The sequence below is a fragment of the Bemisia tabaci genome, chromosome 1 (assembly GCF_918797505.1).
Source record: "Bemisia tabaci chromosome 1, PGI_BMITA_v3".
NCBI classification, from domain to species: domain Eukaryota; kingdom Metazoa; phylum Arthropoda; class Insecta; order Hemiptera; family Aleyrodidae; genus Bemisia; species Bemisia tabaci.
Window position 1 is genome coordinate 66,959,189 of NC_092793.1, and position 12,139 is coordinate 66,971,327.

Below are 12,139 nucleotides of genomic sequence, written 5' to 3' on the forward strand. Positions count from 1 at the left end.
CTATGGCTCCCAGCCAGTGAATATCCATGCACGGTCGAGGACCTAACATTCAACGGTACGGTGTGCATTCATCAAGTTTTCCCAATTCATAGGATATGTTTCTCTTGTCAGTTTCAACAATGTCTTCCTCACACTGGAAATAAACACATTGGATCTAGGGTCCAGACTCTTAAAAACATTGACAAGAAAAAATACTCTTGATTCAATCAGATTTTTGCTTCAATCAAAAGGAAATCCGCTCAAATTAAGAGGCTTGCTTCTTGATTTAAGCAAAAATCCGATTGAATCAAGAGTATTTTTTCTTGTCGATGTTTTTAAGAGCCTGGACTCTAGATTCAATGTGTTTTTTTCCAGTGTAGAGTTTCGATGCGAGAATTATCTACTTACTCCACTTACTTACTCCAATTTGTCCTGTATTGTGTGTAATCGCACCTCCCGCCGAAGAAGTGAATGCAAATGCCATGCAGTTGCGCGTTCTAACGAATAAAAAAAGGATGCTAAATGCAAGAGGAAAAAACCTGGAAAGATTACATGTACGTTCATGCATACGCTTTACCTTCATTTCTCGAGAGTATATACCACATGATCTATACAGCTATACTTATTTGTTTTGTTGGGTTAATCATTCGGTGCACTCTTGAAGGCCCTTGTTTAGTGAAAGACGTTAATAGCCTAAGATGCTGAATTTCTTTATATAAATTAACTAACTAACTAACTATTTGTTCTATAGGAACGTTAGCTACATTTAAGTACACACATTACATTTAAGTGTGTACATATAAGTGTACGTTGCTTGCACAGCGTCAATGTCCAGCAAGTGCTCCAATCCTGAAAAGTTTGAAGCCTCCTTTGCTTATTTGCTGATGATCACATCGTCATCTTTAGATATATTAGATAGATAGATTATATTAATTAATTATTTTTGTAATAAAAAATATATATTTCCTTAAGTTCCCCCACAAGCAGCTATGTACTCTTATTCGTCACTCAACGGAAAAATTTTGGATTCTTTATTAGCACACAAAAATTAATTCCTCATTCTTGAACACGTCAGGATTCATCCACAAATTTGCAAGAGGAGTTTAGACAAATCAAATTCATTGATAATGGCCACAGTATAGTAGATATTTTCCGTCTCAGACTTAAGATGACACAAGTTGCAACTCACGCAGTTGCAAAATACTTAAAAGATTTTCAATAAGAGCAAAAGGGTATAAAAGGATAGAAAATATTACGTTTTAACAAAATCTCTCTGTCATTAGAGCAAATAAGGGAAAATCCTACTTCAGCGTAGAAGTATGGTCTCATGTGTTCAATAAGATTCAATGATTTCTGTATAGCAAATAAATTTAATACAATGTCAAGGAATAATCACGGAGAAAATGGGCTACGTTTATCCGGCATTTGATGATGTCAATGTGGCAACGATGAAAAAATTACTGTATCATATGATCAAGCCACTCGGCTTGAAATGTTGTCTCAGTCCATCCGTCTGTATTAAATGAGTTGTAACGCAGAAACGTAGTAGGGCCCAATGCCCATTTCCGGAGCTAAGAAAAAAAGGGAAAAAAATAAAACATCAAACAAGGTACCTATAAGAAAAATGAGAGTCACCAGAGAGAAGCAGAAGAGACACATGTTCGTAATGTAACGCAGAGAAAAACGTACAAATATCTCATTGAAGGGAAAAACTAATTCATTTTCCACTTGCATCGCGCGACCGAAGACACGATGGAGCATGCGCTAAAATTGAGAATCACACATTTGCTATGGTTTAATGTTTTCTAATTATTTCTGTGCACCTAATCATATAATTTCATTCGGCCCTGAGAATATCTGACGCACTCATCTAGTGTCAAAAAAAAACCCCCGGCTCATAAGCCAACGGTTATAAAAAAAGCTGAATCCATTAAACTTCCGAAGCTTTAAAGTTAACGGATCAACTTTTCATTTTAAGACCTCCAAGTTGCCGCGCTAAGTCTATTCAGAATAGTTCAGGAAAACCATCATAACCCATAGGCTCATTGATTTTTTGCGCCTTTCGGAGGGGAAAAAACAGATTCACTGAGGACGTCTCTCAGTTTTAGAACAATGAACTCCAGCCTATTCACGAAAATCCCCTCCGTGTTGCATACACATGTGTGATGCTAATCAATGTACCACTCACCGTCAGCGTGCTGAAAATTTTCCGAAACATCTATATTTCCCATTCTCTGGTATAAAAAATATCTTTACGATGTAGTGAGTTGGGCTACTTACCACTGTTTTGGTGATCCAGTGCAAGCCTCGTCCATGATTTTTTTACTTCTTCCCCTCCCATGTATTGTTCATGTTCTCCCATGTCTCAAATTTCCCCCTTTTTTTAGCAGTAGATTCAATGAAAACCTCTCTCTCACACGATCACTGTCACAATGAGCTACTAGACAAGGTCTGAATTAGGTTTAAATCTCGTAAACAGTAAAAAGTATGGCAAATTGTATCAGCAGGATGGTAAAATTATATCACGAGTACTTGACTTTTCACAGTGATACTTCAGGGCAAGAATAACCAGACATCTGAAAATTTTTTGAAATCTATAATCTATTTCGACTCATTTTGAAAGTTCAAACTTCCTCTTTTCTTGCTTTTTTTAAATTTTCTGTCTCCCTTTTTCTTCATTTTTTCCCCTCCTTTGTTTGCTTTCGGAGGGGGCTTGAGCCCCCCGAGCCCCCCTCTAGCTACGTGCCTGGCGAGAGGCCCAGAGCCATACTCTCTGGAGTGGCTGCTTGCGACTTGAAGATGATACGTTCCCCGACGCAGCGCGGCGCGGCGTGCCGCAGCGGCCGAAATTATAATTACATTAGCGCATTAAGGATAATACCCTCACCGCTTGGCGTCACTTCTATGCAACTGTGTAAAGAAGTATCCTCCTCTCTCTTGCTTGAAGGAGGGAAAATGCGGATATTACTTGAGAATGAGCAACGATGCTTTTTAAGCGGTCTTATCAGTCCCAGCTACGAGTGGAGCCGAGGGAAGACTTAACGCACGGACAATTGCATCGAGTCAATATGAGCGCTGCACCGGAGTGAGCAATAAATTTCTGCAAATAATTCGCCTGCCATCCAATCGCAATGTCAGGTTTCGCGAAATTATGTAAGAGCATTCCCATTACCCGGAACTAGAGGCGGGATACGGTGTTTTGCCGGTTAGTTTGGCAATCGGGTGTGACATGTTTGTGGTGCCGCCACACTCGGACACTTTCTTGTGTTTCGCTTTTCATAGATAAAAGAAAGCTTCTGACATTTTCCAGTCTACACGAGAGCCGGGTCGGATGCTTTCATATTTTGTCGATATACTTGGCCGTGACCTGAGAAGTTTAGTAGCTCAGTGCATAAATGATTTCCAAGTATACATTTTTTACATCCATTTCGATTTGAAGTCAACTTACAAAAGTGCCGAATCACAATCCAAGTTTGAATCCCAAAAAATAGGTTATTGCTGGAAATAATTCCTTCTACAAAGTTAGCGAATTTTATTCTAACGAGAACCAGAGAGTTTAGCGGAAAAACCGAAAAGAAAAAAGAAAAGAAAAAAAAGAAAAGAAAAAAATGAGCTTTCCGTGTGATTTTGCTAAAAATCGACCTCGGACCCTAGCCCCCCCCCCAAATTTTAGCGTACCCCAAAATCGTTTGACGTGCATAAGGGGACCATATATATGGTGTTCTCTTTTTTTCTTTTTCTTTTTTTTTTTGAGAGCTTGCGCACTCTAGGTATAGTTCATTGGCCTTAGTCGTGTAGACAAACAGCCACCGCTAAATGATGGGAAGATTACAACAACAGTAGAAACGGAAGTACAAAAGAAGAAACGAAGGAAGAAACGAAGAAACGAAGAGCACATCCATGCCACTCCACGGTGACAAGATCTGAGACCATCAAATCTTGCCACCGAGGCCGGGATTCGAACCCGGGACATCTAGGTCTGTGATCAGTTGCGCTAACCACTGGACCAACCGATGTCGGCGATGGTGTTCTCTTGCAAATTTTGAATGAAATCGAACAGATAGATTCTGAGATACCGCTGTCGACAGATTTGGGGGACGCCTGACGGACGGACACACATTTTTTCAAGTATAGTTATTTTGACTCCTGGGGCCTAAAAACGTCTATAAATGATGAAATTTCAACTCCCCCCCCCCTTGCAGGATGACAATACTTCCTCTACCCTAGGGGAGCGAGAGAGTAAAAACTTTGGGTGTGGAAGCCGCGCTTACGGGCTAGGTAGCACTACCGTCCGTTGCAGGCTGAGAGGCCAAAATTTACGGATGCAACGTGCCCCGTGCCCTCACAAAGGCCGTTATTCCGGCCTTTACACCTGGAGCAGTCGCAGTCGGAGTTACGGGTCCAGAACTCTGAGCCCGCAATCGACGGTACTGCTATATAGTCCGTAACTACGGCCTCTACGCCCGCAGTTTTTTCAGTGTCTTACTTTGCTTTTGAGACAGTTTCGTAAATAAAACGGTGTGGCCATTGATTTCATCATAGATGGAGTGCTCGCTGACGTCACTAGATGTCAATCAATGTTAGGTTGTTAGATTTGATGAGGTTGGATTAGTTTGGGCAGGTTAGGTTCGATTTGGTTACGTCAGGTTACGTTAGATAACGCTACATCACCACGAAAAACATTTAATAATAACTGATTACTTAACGTTCGAATATATTCTATAAGGCAAAAATAAATAGCTCGGACCTGCATTGAAGCAAACCTGTTCTTCTTCCTGTTTTTTCCTCCCTTCAATCATCTCGTGTGGTCCGTGACGTCTGGCGTCTGGGCTAGATTGCGTCAAGGAGCGAGGAGATGAATCGGTGAGGACGGCTGCGAACGTGTGTTCTAATCACGACTTGATTGTCCGTTGACTGCGACTTTTGCCCCGGCATGGCGCATCCCGGTCGAGAGGTCTCCCTCCGCCTAATTAATTTTGCAACTCCAGCCTTCATCCGAGGTGAGTGTGTCGGGGTCCGCTGCCAACGCTCTCACTCATTGCACTCACACATCCCAGCCGAAGGAATTATGATAAGTAAGAACGAACTGCATTATTGCTTTATGACATTTGCTCCCGAACTGTGAGACACGAGAGGCAGGATTCTCATTGTCAGAGTTGTTTTCACAAGACGCCTGCTGACACCAGTCCAACCGATAGCTCATCAGCTGAAAAAGAAACACTGGAAAAAAAAACACATTGGATCTAGAGTCCAGACTCTTGAAAACATTGACAAGAAAACGGACTCTTGATTCAATCAGATTTAAGCTTAAATCAAAAGGAAATCCGCTCAAATTAAGAGGCTTGGTTCTAGATTTAGCTTAAATCTGATTGAATCAAGAGTATTTTTTCTTGTCGATGTTTCTAAGAGTTTGGACTCTAGATTCAATGTGTTTTTTTTCCCAGTGAAGTCACTCTAGCGATAAAAACGTCAACGTTGAAACGTGACGTCGCAATATATATAAGAAATTTGAATGTTCACGTCTCCACCTTCTCACCCGGCTGCCGAAGGGATGCATTTTGGGATCAGGAGCCAAAATTTCGAGTTTTACGTCGACATTCCAAAATAATGGAAAAGGAGCTTATAGTTTAAATTGTGAAAGTAAAAGTAAGGATTGGTCTACACCTGTCAAAAACGGGCCCTTTTGACTGAGAGAGCCATAATTTCCGAGCCCATGTCCGCAACGTGCTAACAATAAGTCTTACCAAATTAGCGTAGATTTTTCTGATGAAACTACAGTCGATCGCAGCAAGATAAAATGGGCATATTTTTTTTTTAATCGAAGAGTCATTTCTAACAATAAGCACTAACAGTAAAGTAAGATAGGGTATGAGGGTTGAGGATTGAAGATGATGTGAGTTTATTGGTGAACCTGGCGGCGTGGTTGTTGTAGAAGTGGCGCTGGTGCCAACCAACGGAGAGCGTGCTTCACACCTCGCCGGAACTTTTAGTCAAACGAGCATCAGCCAGTTAAGAGCTTGCATAAATCGATCCCGTAGCGGTTTTGCCAGTGCGAATGTGAAATTTGTCTGTTTCACATCGGTAAATCAGAGAATTCATACACAATTCGGCAAAACAGGAACGTCTCAAATTAAGTGAGCGATCAGCGGTGCATTAAAAACGGGCTGACGAGAATAGCGCTCCTTCTAACAAAATGGCGATATCCGTACTACCGTACCTTTGCTTTGCCAGTTGGGAGCATTTCTGGCGCGAGATTTAGGGGATCTTTAAAATTTAACCCAACTCTATTCGAACTAAGAATCCAAGATTTTCTATCAATCAAAGATACACAAGAGCCGTTTTTACAGCGCTCTCTGGCGCTCAACCACACCTAGCCGCCGAAGTTCCCTATCCTCCCATAGTCTTTCGGGGAATTGGCACTCCCTCTTTTCTTGCAAAACCCCCTGTCGTCATTCTCTTACTGCGCATCCCCCTCATCTCCTCCCAGGAGGGACCCAACCAAGCATCTTTTTGGCAGCCTTTCTTCTGTCATCCATGTTAACATGCACACCACACTAGCTTTTTGGCCATGACGTTGAATACAATGTCATTATCAACTTCCATGACCTGACGCACAGCCACTGGTCTGCTGCCCGCATCCTCCAACTCCACAATGTGCTGATGTCAGTTTTTCGGATTTAGATGTGCATGACTTCCAAACTCCACCTCCGGTACTCTTCTACTAACTTACGCATCATGTCCTCATCATCTTCATCTTTTGGAATCGTCATTTGATCATCAGAAAATCACAGCGTGAACAGCACTTCGAAATCAACTCAAAAGAAGCAGGCAGAAGCAGGGGTGTAAAAGCCTCTCGACCACGCGACCGGGCGGGTCGCAGTCGCGTGTGAAAATGGGAAGGTCGCTAAATCGGTGTTTTAAAATGGGAAATCGCGGTTTTTTTTTGCAAAGCTGCTGCAATAATCGCGTGTATTTCGTAATATCGCGGTAAAAATCACGTGTTTTTCGCAAAATTGCGGACATTTATACGTACAGAGCCATAAAAAAAGTCATATTTTGGTTTCTGAGGAAAAAGGGGTTTTTTAAAATGGGAAGGCTACGAGCTTCCTGTATTCTCGGGAAAAAGGAGAGGAAAATGAAAAAAACGATGAAGAAAACGAAGTGGAGGAGGAGCAAATATGGAGAATTTCCAAAAAATTTAAAAACTATAAGAAATGCTAGACATTTTTGCGCCCTCACGGAGAAAAAAACTTCGTGCATGGGACCCGAAGTTGAGGTCATATGGATCTCTGAAGTTTTCAGATAACGCATTCGAAAACTTGAGGTCCAACTGCCGAAGTTTGGGTCAGACATCTGAAGCTCTCGGTATGTACCGGAGTACTTCAGATGTGTGACATGAACCCTTCGGTATATACCGAAGTGCTTTAGAAGTCTGACCCGAACTTCGGCAGTTGGACCTTAAGTTTTCAGAGATCTATGTGACCCTCAACTTCGGGTCCCATGCACGAAGTTTTTTTTCTCCGTGTACGAGTACGTATTTTTTGATGTGAGGGTCTTCATGATTGGGTTTTAGAGGTTTTTCTCCGGAATTCGAGAGCCGAAACGGCAACACGGTCGAGTAATGGACGGAGACAGCGACGGCGCGCGGTCGCGGCGGATCGAGTAACGCGTGTAATCATTCGCGAAATTATCACGACGCTTTCAATTAATTAACGCGTGTTCCCCCCACCCCCCAGCCCGCTTCGCAGAATCACCCGGCGTCGGCGCCTTTCTCATCGATACCGGACATTTGTGCTCCTACTCATAATGTCGGAAAAGCGAGAGCGACGAAAAATTATAAGATTCTTAAAAGTGCTCTGTTTTGACATCAATCCGTGAATGATTATCGAAAAATTGCGTGACTGGCGAGACTCCTAGCCTTTGCTTACTTTCTCTTGTAAAAATATAATTTTTCCTGGTAGAAATAAGAATTTTCCCGAGTTGGGTAATATGAGGTAAAAGTAAAAGTGAGTAATGAGGAAAATAGGGTATATCATTAGTGTCGTTACGCCAGGAGTCCACAGTGGTGTGGCGTGCTTTGCGATTTATCGATTGATCTGCCATTTAAACCGATGGAAAATGATCGATAGGCAGGGTGTTCGCAACGAACACCTTAATAATCGATTCTTTGCCATAGTTTTAAATGGGGAAACATCGATAGTTGATAATTCACGCCTCGCCACTACAGGTGTCTTGAAATTTCGCAGGAGTTTCTTCGCCTCCCCCGAAATTTGCCTGCATCGGAAAAAAGTGCATTGATGGAAGTAGGCAGCAATACGAGAATTTGCCGCCAAGACGAATTTTTGCCGGAAAAAAGAATCTTACATTAAGAGAAGAAACAATGTTCACATAAAGCAGACACCTATGTGAATCAATAAATTGTATTCTTGATTGAAGAGGAAATTTGGCAGATAATGGCAAATTCAGGAATCTTCCTATCGCATCAAGTTATATCTTTTCTCTCGCGTGCTTTACCAACATCGGGACAAGCAAATATTATTTTATTTCATACAGACACTCTCACAATCAGCGTCATTTTAAAAGTGTACCTAGGATATTGAGATTTTGCAGTTCTTTGAAAAAACAGTCTTTTGGGTTGGTTTTCGCGTCCTATTTCCAATTTCCCTCGATCAACCGCGGTGTCTATGGCCCCAATCACCACGGAAAACAACGACCTAACTTTAGTAGCAAAAAAGTATCGCTTGCACTGTTAAAAATATTTGCACACAGCGGTAGGTTTACTTCGATTATTCGTCCGGAGGAACACTAGGAACAGCACAACGAAGGAACAATTTTTGCGTGTGGGTAAATGAAATACATCATGGCATTCCAGCCCCTCACCAACCCCGAAGACATTCCTCAGGTAATACACGGGTGCGTTATTGGATTGCAACGGTTGTACTCTGTTTAATCATCCACGGAAAACGAGGGCACAACATTTCTTTCGATCGAATAACCGAAATAAACACACGGCTGAAACACACGTGCTCAAAATTTCTAACAGTGCAAAATCCTACGTCAGATCGATTCAGTGGCGGTGCGCAGATCTCATAATTGAATCAGTGAGAACGAAAACACACCAACTCGAAAAAATGAAAATAATCAAAACACACGAAAAACTGCACAGTATAATAGTTGAAGTATTATAGTTATTATAGTTGAAGCAGTTAGTACAAGAAAAATATTTTTGGTGCCGAAAGACAAGTACTGAAGGGCACTTTAAAGGTCCAAGTTGAAACAGATGCGTTGACTTCAATGACCTTTATGAAAACTAACTATCTTTGATGAAAATTGAGCATTAATAAGTTACCGAGTTGGTGTGTTTTCGTTCTCACTGATTCAATTGAGTAAGAGCTTCATCCCTCCAAAATGCGTGATATGCCTCTAAAGGCCTGGATAAACGCTCAAATTTCCGTCAATTTCCGATCTAATAGTGACTGGTACGCACTATCTACCATCAAATTTTTGCGGCCTTCAAAAATTTGACCGCCATTTTTGTCATCATTTTGATCGGGTATTGACGGAAATTTGAGCGTGTATCCAGGCTTGAACAATCAGTCACCCTGGAAAATATTTGAGTCTGTTGGTTTTTTCCAATGGGTACGGCCTAAAACTGTCTCTGATGCAATCCGTGATTTGGCTGCCGAAGCGATTAATAATTGTGACGCGGAGAGTGCGTCGAGCCGGTGTCCACGCTTTTGACGGGCGGAGAATTTGATGGGCGTTGCTGAGATTTGACGGAGAGAACGCCTGGCGTCTGGGCCCCGTCTGGTGATAAAGGCCCATTAATAGTTGGAGACACTCTAATGCGCCCTGGGTCCTGGGCCCCTCCGGCCCCGGGTTGCCCGCGCAGCATTTAAAAGCATTTCACTGTAAGCATTCACGCGCCTCAACTGGCCACTCTCGGTCCACCCGCGTTGCCGCGCTCACTCATTCAATCATTTTTCATATTTTTATAATCCTCGCATACTTTTCACTCACTTGTTTTCCGTAATGTCATCATCCCAACTTTCAAGGGCTCATTCTTATTTTATTTTATTTTAAAATTCTCGGACATAGAAACTGCATTTACAGTCATTATACAGGTCAATAACAAATGAAAATATTACAATAATAACAAATTAGCATGAAGTGTATTCTTTTAGAAGCAGCTCATTGATACTATGAAAAGCTTCTCGAAGTAGGAGCTGTTTCGTCGTTTCATTCTATCGTTTCATTCTTTGTTGTACATCGTAAAGCAAGTTTGTCCTGAAACCGTTTCATTTTAATCTTGACGGAAAACATTTTTAAGAAATTATTCGAAAACTCGAGAATTTTCAATTCTAGAGAACCCTCTGTGAAATTTTGATAAAATGTCTTTCTTATATTAGGTCCCAAAAATTAAAAAAATAAGCATATTTCACTTCTTTGTTTTAAAATAGCCTATATTTGTAATCTTTTCAAAGGTAAAAAGAGATTTAAATATTTTTTTAAACAAATTTCAAAAATGGGGAAAAGGGGAACAGGAACGTTATCAATTTAACTTTCTCCGTCAGTGTAAAGTGACAGCTTCAAAATTTTCCAAACGGTGGAACTACTCTTGGTAGACATTTTTCTTATTTTATTTTATTTTATCCATAAAATCCTGCACAGGATTTCAAAATGAAAACGTAAATAAAGTTGATAGGGACGTTATGCTCGATTTTAGCCCACGAGTATCGGTTTGACACAATAACTTTCATATGAACGTATTTACGCTAAAAGGAACTATGTCACACGCAATCCCTATGCACATAGTTCATTTTAGCATAAATACGTCTATATATTCATATTCATGTTTATACACTCCCAAAACTTTCACCGACGGGAAATAACCCTCTCTATCAACGCTGCGAGAGTCGGAGACTTGAACGAAAGGTAAGAAAAGTAAGAGTGTTAACCGCGAGACTATACCTCTTTAAATTATTAGAGGCTACCGAACAAAGAGTTGCCTCAATTATTGAATCTTTCACTCACTAGAATTTATTTATTTTAAAAAAATGAATGGTAAAAAAATTCTATTGTGTGGCGACACAATTTGTGGGGCTACTCTTGGACATTTCACTTCGGAGCTGTCCTCTGTCGCGTGAATCAGCGCAGCCTCAGGGAGTGCGTGTGTGCTGTAAGGTACATGAAACACACTCGTATTGCCACTTATTTTTGCATCAGAGGGTGGAAGAATCAACCCCATCCTTGGTCCCACTCCACGCTGCATCGCGGCCTCTCATAAGCACAACGTTTACAATTATTGCATAAAAATCCTCTAATTTCCTTCGCAATGGACAGAAAAGAAATGAAGCTCACGACAAAATCTGGCAATGAAGCGCGAATGGAAAAGGCTGCAACTAGGACTCATACCTAAGCTCCCCCGCATCATAGCATTAAATTAATGGCTCTCATATCTCTGGCGTCAGGCAATTATCTCCTTTTATTATTGTTATATTAATCGTCTCAACCTTTCTTTGGCTGTTGTTTGCTTGACCCTTGCTTCCTCGCACCCGGCCATCCTGGCGAAAGTGTTTATTGAATTACCGGTAGGGCCCGTGCCTATTGTTTGACGTACTTGCGTGAATTAAAGCTTCTGTTCGGGGAAGATCCCTTAACGTTTTGAGGGTCAAGGACCCAGGGTCTATGACGCAAACGAAAAAGAGACTTCAGCTACTGGAATGGATGAGATTTGTTTTTATCAACATGGGGTGATAATTGGACCTTTAAAGTAAGAAATATAATTATTTGATTTTATCATCTTGCTGGTGCAAAAATTCTGCAGAAAAGCCCCCTGCGATTTAATCCCTGTTTAGAAATAATCATTCTTTTTTTAGGGACCCCTCAAGTATTACGTAACGCACTTTTTCCGATTTACCCCCCCCCCTTTTTTAACGCACCTGTAACGCAGCCCTGCATCCCCCTTTTGGATTACGTGACGCTGGGGTAACCCCCCTCCAATTTTCGAAAAATCAAGAAGACACTGAGAAAACAGGGTGGTTAGGGGGTGAGTATTAGTAGGGCATACGTTACGTCGGCTGGGTCACGCGCCGAAATGATTCATTTTGAATTCAATATTTATATTTCCCAATGTTGAGCAATATCGGAAATAGGAAAG

General features: G+C 41.4%; 1 protein-coding gene across 2 annotated transcripts in view; it reads left to right on the forward strand.

The window, feature by feature from the left end:
• LOC109034616 (homeobox protein aristaless) overlaps positions 1 to 12,139 on the forward strand; it is a 128,789-nt gene that overhangs the window by 86,989 nt on the left and 29,661 nt on the right. The window lies entirely within an intron of this gene.